Consider the following 18,488-nt stretch of genomic DNA (forward strand, 5'->3'; position numbering starts at 1 on the left):
TATCAAGAAAGTGAAAGGACAATCTATAAAATGAGAGAAAGTCTGCAAGTCATATATCTGAGAAAGACCAAGTAACCAGAATATATATATATATAAAAAAAACTTCTACAATTTAATAACAAAAAAGCAAGCAACACACTTAAACAAATGGGTAAATAACTTGAACTAACATTTCTTCAAAGAAGCTATACAAATGGCCAAGCACCGCATGAAAAGATGCACATGGTTAGTCATCATGGAATGCAAATCAAAACCACATGTGATACCATTTCACACTCATCAGATGCCTTTAAAAAATGAAAAAGAAAGTAAGTGTCGGCAGCGATGTGGAGAAATGGGAACTCAAGTGCATTGATAGTGGGAGTGAAAAATGGTGCAGCTACTGTGGAGAAGAGCTTTGCAATTCCTCAGGAAGTTCAAAATAGGGACTTCCCTCACGGCCCAGTGATAAGAATCCACCTTCCAATGCAGGGGGCGTGGGTCTGATCCCTGGTTGGGAACTAAGGCCCCACATGCCACAGGGCAGCTGAGCCCACAACTAGAGCACCTGCGTGATGCCTCGTGAAGCTCTCATGGCTGTAAAGAAGACCCAGCGCTGTTCCACCCCACCCCCAAAAGTTAAACACAGAGTTAGTATACGACCCAGCAATTCCATTCCTAGGTATATCCCAGAACAACAGGAAGAGGCTCAAATACATGTATACACATGTTCATAGCAGCACGATTCACAACAGCCAAAAGACGAAAACACCACAACTGTCCACTAATGGATGGACGGATAAACAAACTGGTATATGCAGACAATGGACATTGTATTCAACTATAAAAAGGGATGAAATACTCATCCACGCTACAACATCGACGACTCTTAAAAATAATATACTGGGAAAGATTGAAGGCAGGAGGAGAAAGGGACGACAGAGGATGAGACGGTAGGATGGCACCACCAGCTCAATGGACATGAGTTTGAGTAAGATCTGGGAGTTGGTTGATGGACAGGAAAGCCTGGCGTGCTGCAGCCCGTGGGGTTGCAAAGAGTCGGACCTGACTGAGCGACTGAACTGAAGTGAAAGGTCACAGAATATGTGATTCCATTTACATGAAATATCCAAAATAGGCAAATTCATAGATACGTTGCCAGGGACTGGGAAAGGGGAAGTGGGGAAAGCACCTGCTTTATGAGTATGGGGGCTTCTCTGGTGGTGATGAAAATGTTTTAGAACTCGAAAGAAGTGGTGGTTGTACAAGTTTATGAATGTGCTAAATGACACTGAATTGCTCACTTTTAAATGGGTGATTTTTGTCATATGAATTTCACTTCAATTTTTGTGAAAAAGGCAGAAGGAAGAAGAAAGACAAGGCAGGCAAAGCAGGGCAGGTTTTTAGATAGGACTGAAGCTGTGGGAATGGCAGAAATAAGCCCCAGGAGAGGCAAAGGTGCCAGCAGATGTGTGCAGAGGAGAAGCAGAGACGGCATGCCTACAGGAAGAGGAATTCAATCCAGGGATGGTCATCCTAACAGCAGCACCTGTACCAGAAGCCACAGGTTCTAAAGGCAGAGAGGGTGGGCCCTGTTAGGCAGGAGAAAGTCCTTAACGGAAGGACAGAGTAGTACCCGAAGCTCCTCAAGGTGCAGATCCTTCCTTCCTTTACTTTCGTACAGAAGAAAGAGCAGAGGGTTTCTGAGGAGCAAAAGGAGAAGAGTTAACATCTCTAGAGCCAGGGAGCTGAGTGGGGTTTATTTATTTTTTTCTCCCTTTTACAGAAACAGATCAAAGTGAACACTTCCATTGTGGGGGGAGGTGGGTAGAACCATGTTTCAGGTCTGGAAAAGGTTCAGGATGCCCAGGTCAAAACAGAAAATATGGGGAGACAAGAAATCCTCTCTTTGGAATAAGCAGTTCCTGCTTTCATGACGACTCAAGGGCTCGTGGGAAATGTCACACAGAAGAAAGTAGTTTGGAAGCTCACAAATATCCATGGAGAGAAAAATGGGAAGGAAGATACTACCTATAGAAGATAGGTCCCGCATATCCCCCACCTCCTTGTAAAGACCCAAAACCCAATGAAATTGGTGACACTGTGCTCATTTTCCAGATGGGAAAACCAAGCTGCAAGCTTCAGAGCTCACCTTCTTCCTCCCACACCAAAAGGCAGCGAACCAGGTAAGAAATTATCAGTCACCAGGAGCACCCTCCAGTTTTCCAATACACTTCTAATTGCTTCGAGCAGTAGGTGTGACTTTTATTTCTCTTTTGGATCAGTAAGGGCTACTAACATCTGCACGCATCTCTCCAAATTCCAGACTGCTCTATTATTCCTTGAGGAGTGTAAAAGTGACTGCCACGGCATCAGTTTCTTGCCGCTTCTCTTTTGTTGAGGAGTGCCTTCTCTCCGCTCCCTGCCTGCCCGCTGTGAAAGCCTGCGGCCATACAGGGATTAGGGGATCACGTCAGCACTTTTGCCCGCAGAGGCACTGGAGTCCTCCTCAGACTGCTCTCTTCTGCATTTGTGACACTTGATGCCCCGCCAGAAGCCACAAAAAACAGCAAGGAAGGGAGCAGTTGATCTGCAAGGTGGTCACGACCCAAGGTCACTGGCTGGTTCCCTTTCCTGGGAGGGTTTATTTTAGTCCTCAGTCCTCAGCAAGCTGCCCTTCCCCAACTGAGGACAATGAAATCATGAAGCCTGCTCTTTTGTTCATTTCAGAAGAGTAAGCAAAGACTTTGCAAATGCAACAACTTCTACTGGCTTTTTGATTATTGACAAATCAAAAAAATTAAAAGGGTCAGGGAGCTAAATTGTAAATTTCTGTAAAATTCTTTTTTACAGAAACAAACCAAACAAAGCAAACCTTCTCACTGTAGCAGGGAAAAAATGTTTCAAACCTGGAAAAGATTCAGGCTACCCAACTCAAGATAGGGGAGTGTGGGACCATATATGGGGACAAGAAACTCTGTCTTTGGAATAAGAAGTTCCTGCTGTCAGGATTGCACAAGGGCTCTTGGGAAATGTCACGCAAAAGCAATTTTAATGTCTTAAGAACTTCAATAATAGCATATTAAAAAGCTATATGTGAAAATCCTAGTCAAACTAAAAAATACTGGACTGTTAGATCTTTTTCAGTTTCTTCAAATCTTTTGGGAAACAAGTCAGGATAAATAACTTTGCTAAGGACAAAAATTTCTGAAATTTTATTTGGACTGAAAAACAGGATAAGACTTCAGCAACTGCTAAAGTAGAAAATGGACATTATTTTCCCAAATGTATCACACTATAATTTTATGGTTTATGCTTTTCTTCTCTAGTATTTTATTTTAAAAATAAAGAAAAATTGAAAGATTTTTTTCCCGGTGAACAACCATATTCCTACCAACTAGCCTTTTTGAATACCTAGATCTTTATCCATTTCTCTATCCATCAAGTCTTCTTTTTAATGTAGTTCACAGTAATTAAGTTGCAGAATTTAATACCTCTAAACTCTTCTGCTGTTGGCATTTTAATATTTTCTAGTTAAAGGCTGTGATTTAGCAAGAGGAAGGAAGGCTAGGAAAGTACAGGAAAGCTCATCACACACCTAGTTTCAAGGCTGGTATTCAGATAAATTTGAGATTCTGGCAAAGAATGGAGACCTTCCTATGAAAACCAGGGAGAACAGGATGTGGCAGAATGCTGGCCTTAGGAATATTTAGGAAAGCTCTCTTACACAAGTTATGTGCTGGTCTCATATCCTTCCTCCTTCCTTCTAATCACCTCGGGAAATAAGCCCAGATGTTCATGGAAACCAAAAGCAGAGCAATAGAGAGCCACCCTAGAAACGGAAGAAGGGAGAGAAGAGCCCTGCCGTTAGCCAAGGGTGAAAATCCTTTTGTACGAAGAAGATATCCCTACGTGGTAGAGGGGTGAAGTAAATGGTTAGAAGATTCTTCTTTCCTTTGTGTTTGCTGTTTCTCTTACCCCTCAGTTATTCCACAAATCAAGAATGCGAGGAGAATGTGAGGCTGGGGCATGCCCACGCTAGCGGGGGCCTCTACCAGTAAAGGCAAGTAAAGATATTGAAAGGGGGACGGAAGGCCAGGGCTGGCCATTCACTGCCGGAACTGAAGGCTTCAGCTCTCCTTAAGGGCTGCTCAGTCTAGCTCCCCAGGTGAGGAAAGGAGAGAGAGCGCCCGTGTGGAAGTGGACCCAGGAATGAATGGTGAGCTCACGCTACAACACTCCCAGGGCACGGCCCGGGGGCAAGATGCAGACAGCAGTGATGCTGGGAAGGGGTTCTGGGACAGTTCTTCCAACACTCTCTCCACACCAGGCGACTTTAGCACCCTCCCACTGAGAAGTGGGCATTTATGTCTCCTCCCCTTGAAACTGGACTGGCTCGTGACTCCCCAGTAACAAAGTCATGTGATGGAAATGATGCAGCATTATTTCCAAGGAGCCTTCCCGAGCAGAGGTGCCTCTCACTTGTCAGGGGGAATAATCACAGGGCCCATGGAAGCACCAGCTGCCCTAGAGCCAGCAGACCATGAGGAAGCCCATGGTTACCCATGAAGAGAGCCACGGAGACATCCTGAGCCTGTGGCGGGGAAACCCAGCCAGCCTCCAGCTGCTCCAGCCTCCTGCTCTTGCAGCTTCAGATACTGTCTGAATGCAGCTACCTGAAAGGTCCTCTGAGCCAGAAGGGCACAATGAAGCCCTTCCAGAACCCCTGACTCACAGGAAATGTGAGGTGATGAGGGGGCTTCTGTTGTTTCAAGTCACTACATTTTGGAGGGATTCCAAAAACAGAGCCTAGTGTGTAAACTAAGCCATGATGATATCCCACTTCATACTCTGCACAATTTAGGTTTTCAAAACTGGCATCAGTCTAGACACTAACTACCTTTCTTACTGTGCAGTTAGTATTCCAGCCTTGTCAGATTACATGCCAGTACTCAAACTTATCTACACTCTTCTCTGCCAACACACATTATATACATATACATCATTTTTTCCATTTCCTAAGATGCCTTCCTCTCCTCTTTAAAATTTCTACACAGTCTCCCCTTCAATCAAGACCCGGGGTCTTTCAAAAAGTAACTCTGCACTCCTGAAGGTTATCGTTGATATCTTAGCTGTCAAACCCAATCATTTTCATCATAATTCATGCCTACAGGGCATTAAGTACCAAATGGAAGTGACAATAGCTCATCAAAGACAGATCAGCTCACTTTCTTTGGACAACAATGCCACCTCATTGCTTTATTGAATGGGGTTACCAAGCTGGAAGATTCAGACTGCTGACAAAAAGTTTTGTCTCAAAGGAAAGAAGCCTCTTATCAGAGCTTTTCTATAACATTCTGAAGTTGCACTGTCCAATACAGTGCCATTGGCCAAAGTGGTTTTGAGCACGTGAAATATGGCTAGTTTGAATTGAGATTTGTTGTATCGAATTTACACCCAATAAAAAATTAAAAAGCAAAATATAATTAATAGTATTGAATGTTGAAATGATAATAATTAGGATATGCTAGGCTAAACACATTATTTAAATTAATTTCAAGTGTGATCTTGGACTTCCCAGCCTCCAATTCAGCCTGTTATCACAACCTTTTTTTTTTTTTTTAATTTTAAATGAGGCTAAAGAGAAATGCCTTGCTGTTCACATGCTGTTTCTACTAGGCCACATTTTTGTGCTATACTGAGTTGAAAGTGCCCAAGGAAAGAAACACCCATCACTTAATGGCAAATAGAGGGGAAACAATGGAAACAGTGAGAGACTTTGTTTTTTTGGGGCTCCAAAATCACTGCAGATAGTGACTGCAGCCATGAAATTAAAAGACACTTGCTCCTTGGAAGAAAACTTATGACCAACCTAGACAGCATATTAAAAAGCAAAGACATTACTTGCCAACAAAGGTGAGTCTAGTCAAACTATGGTTTTTCTAGTAGTCATGTATGGATGTGAGAGTTGGACCATAAAGAAAGCTGAGCGCCAAAGAAATGCTTTTGAACTGTGGTGTTGGAGAAGATTCTTGAGAGTTCTTTGGACAGCAAAGAGATCCAACCAGTCCATCCTAAAGGAAATCAGTCCTGAATATTCATTGGAGGGACTGATGCTGAAGCTGACACTCCAATACTTTGACCATCTGATGCGAAGAACTGACTCACTGGAAAAGACCCTGATGCTGGGAAAGATTGAAGGCAGGAGGAGAAGGGGACAACAGAGGATGAGATGGTTGGATGGCATCACCAACTGGCTGGACATGAGTTTGAGCAAGCTTTGGGAGTTGGTGATGGACAGGGAAGCCTGGTGTGCTGCAGTCCATGGGGTCACAGAGAGTCGGATACAACTAAGCAACTTAACTGACTAAAAGGAAATACCATCATTTCAATTCAGTTCAGAAACACCATATATTTTCATAAAAGGTTTAAGAAAATACTTTTAAAGGCAAAAGCTAAAGTATAAAATTTATAAGGATGGTTAAAATAGATGAGAATGAGAAATCATCGTGTTAACATGTATGCTTGGAAATGTTTCTAGCAAGAATAAATGCCAACAATATAGTCACAGAATATCCCTGCCTCTTTTATCAGGGCACTGAAATTGTTATCCATGAAGACACCCATCTAAGGAAAGCTTTGAAATTATGGATTTTTATTTTCTTCTAACTCTAATACATGTAGCAGCTCTATTTACTGAAGACTACCTTCAGTAGTCTGGGATTCTGCTGTTTGAAGCAGTAGCTCATGACCAACTCGAAGCAAGAAAATGAATGTAACTGACACCAGGAAATGGCCTAAGGGATGAAGAATATGCCCAGATAAGTGAGGAAGTAGGTGAGACAACATGTGACTAGGTATAGGAGATACTCCAGTGTCTGTCCAGATACCACTGGTACCTTTTAATTGTCCTGTGTGCCCACCTCCCAGCTTTTGTGTTTTGCTTCTAAAGATGGCAACTGCACATTTCTTAAGAGAAGCACTCTTCAACTTCCAGAGCTGCTTTACCTGCAGATACAGAGTCAAGTGCTCCCTGGTTTGCAGCCCCTCTCCCACCAGCCCACAGTCGGTGTCTGAGGCAGAGATGGGAAGGCCAGCTCCCTCGCTAGAGCAGAAGGAGCAGATTCCTGGAGCAGTTGTGCTCCAGAGCTCCTCCAGGTATTGGGTCGAGGCAGAGACAATGCCCACACCTTCCCCTGTCTGGCTCCCTTCTCCCTTCCCTTCCCCACTCCCTCATCCCCCTGGGAATGCTGCCCTAATAAAAGACTCCTGCAGAAATCCCATCTCAAGTCTGCTCAGGGGCACCCAAGCCAAGACTTTCATGATGTGTGAATAGGCTCCAGGAAAATGTGTAACGGATCCTTGTTTCCGTACCTCGGATAAGTTTCTGTAACACTTTAGTATTTAAAATAGCTGCACTCATCACTTGCTTGTTAAACAACAAGCAAGAAGCCTCTTTGTTCCTATACAGCAATGCAGCAGCCCTAGAATAAAGATGCTAATAACTTGGCACAACATATTTTTCTCCAGGTGTGAACAAGGTGAGGGTAGTGTGTAAGGCTCAAAGTAGAAGTAAAAATAAAGTCAGCATAAAGTTTGGTGAGCTTCATACATGACACTGATAGTATAAATTCTGAACATAACCAATATTTAATAAAAACAATTTCAAGTCACTCCAAAGGAAGAAAGCAACCCCCAAAACTAGGTGAGTTTTGCCTCGCAAATAGTATATCTTTGAAATGCAAACAAAACAGGTCAGTAGGTACCAAGGTTTGTTTTCTTTCATGAAACTTGAACACATGGCTTTTGGTTTGACCAAACTAATAAATTCTTCTTTAAGAAGACTCACTCTGAAGCTAGAAATTTAAGAGTGAGGATAATTCATCTCATTTGGTTTATTTAAATTCTTTCTATTTTAACACTGATGAAAAACTAAGCTGAATGTAACTTAAATAAGAAAAACATAAAATATACCTTTTGCCATTACAGGAATTAAAATATATTCTGAATGCCCACTGTGGATGTAATAGTCCTAAAAAAAAGTAACCCACTTAGAACATATGTACATCCCACTGTTGGAATCATGACAAAATTACGCCAGTGTTCAAGATGAAACAAGAATAGTTCAGATGCCAGGGTCCAGATATTTCCAATTTTAAATATGGGAGGACATTATAAAAGTATCAGATTTCACTTCAGGATAAAAATTCATTATTAAAGCAGCCAACAATTGAATCGGAGAAGGCAATGGCACCCCACTCCAGTACTCTTGTCTGGAAAATCCCATGGATGGAGGAGCCTGGTGGGCTGCAGTCCATGGGGTCGCAAAGAGTTGGACACGACTGAGCGACTTCACTTTCACTTTTCACTTTAATGCATTGGAGAAGGAAATGGCAACCCACTCCAGTATTCTTGCCTGGAGAATCCTAGGGTCGGGGGAGCCTGGTGGGCTGTCGTCTCTGGGGTCACAGAGAGTCGGACACGACTGAAGCGACTTAGCAGCAACAATTGAATGTTGCTAGAGTAAAATGCTTTTACTTTTAGAAGAAGATGTCAGGAAACACACAAGAATTTTCTCCCTGGGAAAAGGCAAGCCTAACACAAAGATGACAATCAAAACCCCAGTGACAAGTGAGATGCCAGGTTCAATCAGGTCCTATCGGGTGTGGGGATGGAAGAGGAGCCCACGTTCTACATTAGTTGTCCCGGGGCCCGATGCCGTCTGAAGTGTCAGCCACTCAGTCATGTCCAACTCTTTGTGACCCCCATGAACTGTAGCCCGCCAGACTTCTCTGTCTGTGGGATTCTCCAGGCAAGAATACTGGAATGGGTTGCCATTCCCTTCTCCAGGGGATCTTCCCAACCCAGGGACTGAACCCAGGTCTCCTGCATTGCAGGCAGATTCTTACCACCTGAGCCACAAGGGAAGCCTCAATGCCATCTAAATTCTGTAAAACCAAATGGGTGGCATTTATACCACTTAATATACAAGAAATCATAAAATATAGAACAAACAACTTCTAAGCTCTAGGTTATTTTTTTTTATTCTTAAATCAAGTCTTTCTTTTCACAAAATACCTAATTCTTCATAGGGACCATGTAAAACAGATGATGAACAATACTTATTTTTTAAGGATAATACAGTGATTGTACAGAGAAACTAGATAGTCAAAAAAAAACATTAAAAAGAAACCAAAAAGTAGATATCCTGTCCACACTGATTTAAAAGTCTCTAGTGAATTATTTAGATTCCCAACTTGAGTTTGCCTGCTGAGACATGGTTATGAATCATCCACGGGGAACAGTAAAATATACTTCACTTGACTAAAAATAAGTAGGAACATTCAATAATAAATCTACTTTCTTGATCTTCTGTCATCGTTAAGTACTGATATGGTAGTATGGAGAACTTGTCAGGTAGTATGAGTCTTCCCTCCTCTCACAGAAAGGCTGGAAGAAAATCAGCCATGGGCCCTGCCAGGAGATAATGGAATGTCTGACATGGCATTAAACGTGGAGAAGAAAATAATACTGATTTTAAATGCTTGGGACCTGGAGCTCACTTATAGACATGATGTGATGTGAAAGTCACTCAGTTGTGTCTGACTCTTTGAGACCACATGGACTGTAGCCCACCAGGCTTCTCTGTCCATAGAGCCTGGAATCCACTATAGTCCATGGGATTCTACAGGCCAGAACACTGGAGTGGGTAGCCTTTCCCTTCTCCAGCGGATCTTCCCAACCCAGGAATCGAACCAAGGTCTCCCCCATTGCAGGCAGATTCTTTACCAACTGAGCCACAACGGAAGCCCAAAGAACATGTGATATCAGTGAAAGTGAAAGTCTCTCAGTCGTATCTGACTCTTTGCAACCCCATGCACTATACAGTCCATGGAATTCTCCAGGCCAGAATACTGGAGTGGGTAGCTATTCCCTTCTCCAGGGGATCTTCTCAACCCAGGGATGGAACCCAGGTCTCCCACATTGCAGGCAGATTCTTTACCATAAATATAAATCTGCTGGTTATTTTTTTCATGTGATCACTATAAAATTACTTCTTGTCCCTTGAAGTAAGAAATGACATATAGTTCAAATTTTTTATTTACAACACCAAGAAGAAAATAACAATTGGCCAAAGGAGTTGTAAAAGAGCATTCATTAGGACTCTGGCTCTTGAATAAAGCATGGGCAATTCATCATTTATAAATAAAAAGAACTGTGCATATATATTTCTGATTTCCATTTTAGCATTTTGTTAAAGATTTGTAAAACAGAACTTCAGAGAAACATTGGAAGGAGTTAATTACATCATCTTTATAGGTAGCTCCCATAAAACAGAGAGTGGATTCAGGCTGACAGTGAGTTGGCATCTGTGAGAATCTTTTTAAACAAAATGTGCATAAGATTAAAAACAACTCACATACATTTCTCCTCAGAAAGAACTACATAAAACATTAACTTTAATAATAATATCTGAAGGAAATGGCAACCCACTCCAGTATTCTTGCCTGGGAAATCTCATGGACTGAGGAGCCTCGCAGGCTATAGTCCATGGGGTCACAAAGAGTCAGACATGACTTAGTGACTAACACACTGATGCTTACTAAATGTACACCAAAGTCAGTGCAGACAGCAAGAAAATTTAGGAGAAAATGAAGCATCCAAAGCTGGTAGAATGAATAAACTTGAATCTAGAAAATGCCAGGTGATGAGTGTTCCACAACATCAAAGAAAACATCTGTGAACCAGTTTTGAGAGGCCTTTCAGATGGGATAACAGTGTGACTGAAGGGATTCATTTTACAGACTGAAAGTTCTAGAACTCCACAAAACTATCAACTCTTACCCACCATGTGCAGAGTACATACCAGATGGCTTGGGGCTGGCTAAAGGTGATTTCTGCTTAGTCCAATTACAGCGCTGTCCTCTGTGAAGGAACGACACAGAACAGAGAAAAGTGAATGTAAAGGACTTCTGCATTCCATGGAAATCTCTGTACTTCAAAATCAAAACCCCTAGTATTCTTTAAAACACATCAGAAAGTGACATTAATAAATTCGTGACAGTTTCTAAACAGATGACAAAACACGTAATCATCAGAAATGTTACTGCTACACTCAGCCTACAGGGTTTATATACTTTATTAAGCTGCTGATCTCCAATTCCACCTCTTGACCTACCAAAATAATTAAGCAGCAGTTGAACAAGGATATTCAAAATGTTCTAGAAGTAGATACAATGATCTTTTCCTGATTGATGGTAAAACTGATAGTAATTTTAAGAAACCTTTCAAAGAAGAACAGTGCAGAACAGGAAAGATTTACAATGAAATTGCATCTGTGTACAAACAGTCAATATTTTTTATGTGTATTTTTGTATTGTCTTCATTAAGAAGTTGTCATGTAGACTTTGGACTTGACATTGACTTTAGGCTTCAAGATCTTTCCAAGATGTTGTGTGGGGTGGGGGAGTGACACAGGTCTGGTGGTGTTAAAAGTACACAGAAGTAAGAGGAAGTCCATTTCCATCTGGAAAGAAAGTAGAGGCAGAAAAACTGGCAATCCAGACATGGAAAATGATGTCTGTAAAATCTGAACTGGGATTTTGCAAAGATCATCATCTATTTGTGGAGATGCCTACTGTAAGCTCCCAGGTAGAAAGGTTCATCAAAATGTTCATTCAGGCTTTTCTGTAACATCGAATGGAAAAACCCAATCAAACTTTTTGGCCAACCCAATACAGCCACAAATGAAAACCATGTCATTTAAAAAAAGAAAAAAGATTAGAACCAAGCTGTATACACCCAGCACCAAGGTAGTGCCTATCACACACTAGGTACTTCCGACATTGTCAGTAAACAGATGAATAACTGAATGGTCTGCCTAGGGCTGAGAAGTTAAATCTGTTTACCTCCTGGGACTATGAATCAAGCTCAGTTCCAAAAAAGCTCATTGATTAATAACTCAGCCATATCATGCTCTTCATTTTGAGAGACCACTTGATGCCCAAGTCTTTAAGTCTCTGTAACCAGAGACTTAAATGCTGGACACATTTTGCTTTTCTTTTCTAATTCCTTAAGTAACTATCCAGCATAAAACTGATGCATTATTCCATAAGCCTTTCTACTTCTGTCTGTGGCTAGGATATTACAACATTTGGGAAACCCAATGTTGAAATACTTAACTATATAGAGGTGAAGCAGTATAAACAGTTTGTCATGAACTATTTAGCTACTGGGATATTATGGGCAAACCTCTGTAACTGACCTCTGTAACCTCTGTAACTGCTATACTCATATGTGAATCAAGGCCATAAGCTACCAACTTTTTCATCCAAGTATTATTACTCTAGGTGCTGAAGGATGTAAATGGGATCTTTGGTAAAGAAGAGACTGAATGGATGAGTAAGCACATGTGTCTGTGTATCAGCCTCTACAAATCTCTGTGTTTATGTGTCTCTGTGTGTGCATTTGGTCTTTCAAAAGAAGAAAGAGTTTTCTATAACATAGAAGAAAACCTAATAAATAGTTATAAAAAGCCCCCAAATCCCAGATCCTATTAATGCTGGTGTAAACAAAAGCTGTTTTTCAAAGAATGTAAGCCCACTGAAGAGGAAAAGATAATAACAAAAATATTTTTTAATGTAAAAAAGATAATAACAAAAAAGATATAACAAAATATATTTGCTGAAAAGCACTATTCCACAAACAGTGCTGGGACAACTAGAAATCCACGTGCGAAGCCAGGAAGGTGGCTCCTACCTCACACCACACACACACACAGTAGTGCAAACTGCGTCATAGATGTAAACATAAGAGCGAAAACTACAAAACTCTTAGGAGTAAATACAACATAGAAACAAGTCTGTGTGACCATGGATTTAGGCAATGGTTTCATAGAAACAATGCTAAAGGTACAAACAACACAGAAAAAAAAATAGGTAAGTTGGACATCATCAAATTAAAAACTTCTGTGCTTCAGAGGTCACCATCAAGAAGGTGAAGACAACCCACAACACGGAAAAAGATTTTTGCAAATTGCATATCTAATAGGAGACCTATCCAGAATATTTTAAGAACTATTATAATTTAATGATAAAAGATAACCCAATTTAAAAATGAGTAAATAAATAGACATTTCTCCAAAAAAGATACACAAATACCTAAAGAAATGCTCAACCATCATATAAAATTAAGTTAAAACCACAATGAGATACTTATTCACACCTACTAGGATAACTTTAATCAGAGAACAGGTTAAGAAAAGTGTTGATGAGAACTTGGAGAAATCAGAACCCTCCCACATTGCTTCTGGGATATAAAATGCTGCAGTCACTTTTGAACACAGTCTGGCATTCCTCAAATTGTTAAACATAGAATTACTGTGTGTGTGTGTGTGTGTGTGTGTGTGTGTTAGTCACTCAGTCATGACTGAAGGACTGGGGTCCCATGGACTGTAGCCCATCAGGCTCCTCTGTCTATGGGATTCTCCAGGCAAGAATAATGGAGCGAGTAGCCATTCCCTTCTCCAGGGATCTTCCCCCATATGGCCAGTAATTCTGAAGAGAAATGAAAATGTATGTCCATACAAAAAAATTTGATGTATTTTTTCATGGTAGCATTATTCAAGATAGCCAACAGGCTGAAATAATCTCAATATCCATGAACTGAGAAATGGATTTTAAAAATATAGCATATCTATACAATAAATTTTATTCAGCAATCAAAAGAATGCAACACAAATACATGTGACAACATGAATGCACCTTAAAAAAATATTATACTAAATGAAAGAAGCCAGTCACAAAAGCCACATATTGTATGACTGCATGTATATGAAATGTCCAGAATAGGCAAATCCACAGATACAGACGCTTTCTCCTTGGAAGAAAAGTTATGACCAGCCTAGACAGCATATTAAAAAGCAAAGACTCTGCCAACAAAGGTCTGTCTACTCAAAGCTATGATTTTTCCAGTAGTCACATATGGATGTGAGAGTTGGCCTATAAAAGAAAGCTGAGCATCGAAGAATTGATGCTTCTGAACTGTGGTGTTGGAGAAGACTCTTGAGAGTCCCTAGAACTGCAAGGGGATCCAACCAGTCCATCCTAAAGGAAATCAGTCCTGAATATTCATTGAAAAGACTAATGTTGAAGTTGAAACTCCAATTCTTTGGCCATCTGATGCAAAGAACTGACTCATTGGAAAAGACCCTGATGCTGGGAAAGATTGAAGGCAGGAGGAAAAGGAGACGCCAGAGGATGAGATGGTTGGATGGCATCACCGACTGGATGGAAATGAGTTTTAGTAAGCTCTGGGAGTTGGTGGTGGACAGGGAAGCCTGGAGTGCTGCAGTCCATGCAGTCACAAAGAGTTGGACACAACTGAGCGACTGAACTGAACTGAACTGAACTGAACAGATGCAGAGAGCAGGTTAGTGGTTGTACAGGACTGGAAGGGCAGGGAAGGTGGGGACCACTCGCTCAAGGGGGTGGGATTTCTCTTTGAGGTGATGAAAATGTTCTGAGGTTAGACTGTAAAAATGGTTCCATAACTTTGTGTATATACTAAAAACCACTGAATCATGCATTTTGAGTTGGTGAATGTTATGCTTTATAAATGACATTTCACTGAAGTTTAAAAAATGGTTAACTTTCAGTAAGTTTGCCAGTGAACAGAAGTTGGCTTCTTTCAAAAATAACAAAATACTTACCCTCTCCAAGGGAACAGTAACTGGTAAATATTTATATTTTTAAGAGACTATTATAATTCTCCATGGGATTTATTGTGATGGGAAATACAATTATATTTTTCTTTTGCCAAAGAAGAGTATATGCCTGCAAAGTACCACTAATGGCAGATGCCACAGTGCTTGAGATACAGTCTTATTTCAAAGCAACGGGGAGCTTAGCTAAGTGTGATATTTTTATTGCTCAGTGGAGGAGAAAAAGACAACCTACAAATATAAGAGACTCACATTGAGAGGCCTGTTTTTGTGAATCTATGTATTGAACACAAAAAGACTAGCATTCAGTGCTCTCCCCGATATATTTAATATTGAAATTTTGTTTTCAAGTGAAGAGTAACTGGGCAAGACTGAATCAAAACAGATTCTCTCGCTCCAATCTGCTATTAGACATGGGAAAGTACTGTTTTACAAACTGAATGTTAGAGCACTGTCATATCAGTGAGTTTGCGCAGTGTAACCAACCACCTCAAACCTCTGTGACTTAATCAGTAAACATTTACTTTGGGTCACACCAAGATCCCAAGTTGGTGAGGATGGCAAGAGTGTGGGTCCCCCTGCATGAGTCTCTGCTGTGTCACACGTGCTACCGTAGCAGCAGGCAAAGCAAACCACGTGGTCAGGCCCAGACTCCAAGGATGGAGAGGCAGCCCCACCACCTGATGGGAGCTTGACGCTTCAAGGGTGTGCCCATGGGAGGGGAAGACTTGGTGACCGCATTTACAAAGCACCACGGCTGGAACACACTCCCACTCGTGGCCCACAGGGACAGTTTATCATTAATTTATTACAGTGTTTATTCAAGGTACAGCTTACATGTAAAATATAGGTATTTTACTACTACACATGGAGAGAGAATGTAGAGTGCACACACATTAACACAACTTCTATATATGAAAAATTATGTCAGTCTGTACTGAACTTAATTCTATCACAACAAATACACTAATAGCTATTTACTAGAGTAACGTTATCATGTTATTAGTTATTTATCAGTTATTTTTTATTTTCAAGTGAAAATGTTTAAGTGGAAAAGATGAGTAATAAGTTCAAGTGAAAGAGAGATTTCACCAAATCCACAGAAGTGGCTCAGGAATAACCTAAGTTTAGAGCCCTGAAACTTTACCATACATACAAATTGCCAAGTTATTTGGTAGAAAAGCAGATTCTGTTTGAGACAGGATTCTCATGGAGACCATGGACTCCGCATCTCTACCAAGCTCCCAGGAGGTGATGATGCTGCTGGCTCCAGAGCACACCCCGAGCAGCAATCGAGGAGAAGGCCATCAGAGGAAACCGAGGACAACTGTCTACCAGCTGCGTGGTCTTCGAGCAACTGGCTGCGCCTCTCTGAGCCCACTCTGCATCTTTAAGAGGGAGGTACTGCTGCTGCTGCTACTGCTAAGTCGCTTTAGTCGTGTCCAACTCTGTGCAACCCCATAGACAACATCAGGCTCCACCGTCCCTGGGATTCTCCAGGTAAGAACACTGGAGTGGGTTGCCATTTCCTCTTCCAATGCATGAAAGTGAAAAGTGAAAGTGAAGTCGCTTAGTCGTGTCCAACTCTTAGTGACCCCATGGACTGCAGCCTACCAGGCTCCTCCATCCATGGGATTTTCCAGGCAGGAGTACTGGAGTGGGGTGCCACTGCCTTCTCCGAGAGGGAGGTACTGCTAGTACCCATCTCAGAAGTCGGGGTGGGGTGAAGGGAGACAGCCAGGGCAAAGCACCCGGGATGGGGCCAGCCACACGGAGCAGAGTGCACAGTTCCTCCTCTGATGCCTCTCACTGCCGATGACTTCCAGAAGAGGCCTCAGTGGAGCTGCAGTTAAAGAGAGGGATTGGCTGGGCCCAAAGGACACTGTTGGCACAACCACACAAAGTAATCTGATAAGGACATACAGCTCATCTGTGTGTGTGTGTGTGTGTGTGTGCATCACTTTGCTTACACCTGAAACTAACACTACGTTGTAAGTCAACTACACTTCAATTTAAAACAAAAAGCAATCAGGTCTTTAAAACTTGTTTCACCAAAGTAAGCTCACATTTGATAAGTTCCACAGAGACACAAACACACTGCTGTCTCCTCCGAGCCACCCCACAAGCATGCATAGTGCACCCGCGGCTTGACACGAGGACACCACGGTGACCGAGCGGACAGAACCCCTGTCCCCTGGCGCTCACGCTCCATGCTGCGCGCAGACTGGCTCCTCTGGGCTACGCTGGAGGAGGGGCTGCCGAGGGCTTCATCTGGCACGGTGACCTTTTAACATCTGAGCTGACGGCTAACACTTACATGTGGGGAGATTTCCCGTAAATCTTTGGAATCCCAGCTGCACTTGGACATCTGGAAGACTGGGCGATATAGACCCAGAATGCTGGTCTCCAGCCAGAACCGAGAGGTGGCTGGCCCTCCTGAGAAGATCTGGGTGCACCCGGCCTCCCAGCACCTCCCTCTGGATCACCCCCAGTAGGTGGCCCTCATTCATGTGCCCCAGCTCCCCTCTTGCCCCTGGGTTAGTGACCCCCCAAGCCACATGAAAGCTCAGCCAGCACTGCGGATGACAGGGAAGGCGGGAAAGCGTCCACCATCCTTGACGGCACATTGTCACCATCACGCAAGAAACATCTAGCAAGGGTGTAGCTTCATCATTCCTCCGCCCTTCCCAAAGTCTAAAAGCACCACCTTGAGAAACCCAGAAGAGTTACAGCTCCTGGGTCTGGCATTTACTGTGGCTCACTGGCTTTAAAATGTTTAACTGGGGGCTCTTCATAGGAATTTATTATGGGTTATTTTAAAAGTGTTATATTTTTCTCTAAATAATGGCAATGCCTTTGCAATTACACACCTACCTTCTTTTGCCTGGTTTCCCTTGCGTGTTGGTTTTCTGTGACTATGTCACAAAACTGTTATGAACTTGATGGCTTAAAACAACAATTTAGTAGCTTGTGGTCCTGTAGGTCAGAAGTCTGGGTCCAGCTGTAGGGTTCTCTGTTGAACACCTTACAAGGCTAAAATCAAGGTCTCTGCTAGGCTACCTTCCTTTCTGGAGCTTGAGGAATGAATGACTTCCAGATTGCTGGCCAAGCTCATGTCCTTACAGTCACAAGACTGAGGGCACTTTCTGCCGGCTGTTAGCAAGGGTCACGCCCAGCTCCCAGATGCCACCCACACTCCTGGCCACGTGGCCCCACCATTGTCCAGTTCAGCAATGGAGAATCTTCCTCATGTGGAATTCCTCTCTCTCCTTGAAACTATATTGAGTCCCTTCTAGATTCTCAGCTGACTAGGACACACCCACCAAAGAAAACCTCATTCTTAAAGTCAACCATGCCACCCAACATAACCACATTTCAGAAATGACATAAGGTCACAGTTTCCAGGGCGGGGATCCTGGGGCCATCTGAGATTTCTGCCTGCTGTACCTAGTACCTGCCTACTGCATGCATCTGTCATCAGCATGCGTTTTTTTCCTCAGGTTGGAAGCTGACATCATGTCACAAGGAGAGCTCACCAGCCAGCAGAGAGGATGCCCTGAAGTTAAAATGAGAGAGCACACTGGGACAGGTCTCCCACTCATCACTAGAGCAGCTAAGACTCCAGCCCTAAGAATGCATGTTCTCTGCCAGCCAGCCTCCAGATGTACATGAGATGTTTCTCTCCTCGAGTTTAAACTGAACCTTGTGAAATCATATGTGTAGACAACTGATATTCTGAAGGAGGAAAAGGAGGAGCAGAAGAAGATAAAAAAAGAGAGACAGAGAG

General features: G+C 42.4%; 1 protein-coding gene across 4 annotated transcripts in view; it reads right to left on the minus strand.

Annotated features, from left to right (window-relative positions):
- PLCB4 (phospholipase C beta 4) overlaps positions 1-18,488 on the minus strand; it is a 480,675-nt gene that overhangs the window by 291,755 nt on the left and 170,432 nt on the right. For 2 of the 4 annotated variants that reach the window (XM_027560321.1, XM_027560323.1), the window contains 2 exons: positions 10,847-10,905; positions 1,616-1,682 (listed from right to left, as the gene is read on the minus strand). The gene's annotated coding sequence lies outside the window, so the exon portion shown is untranslated. The remainder of the gene's footprint in view (positions 1-1,615; positions 1,683-10,846; positions 10,906-18,488) is intronic. The other 2 variants (XM_027560320.1, XM_027560322.1) reach the window with 1 other exon arrangement.

Source organism: Bos indicus x Bos taurus, chromosome 13 (genome assembly GCF_003369695.1).
Source record: "Bos indicus x Bos taurus breed Angus x Brahman F1 hybrid chromosome 13, Bos_hybrid_MaternalHap_v2.0, whole genome shotgun sequence".
Taxonomy (NCBI): Eukaryota; Metazoa; Chordata; class Mammalia; order Artiodactyla; family Bovidae; genus Bos; species Bos indicus x Bos taurus.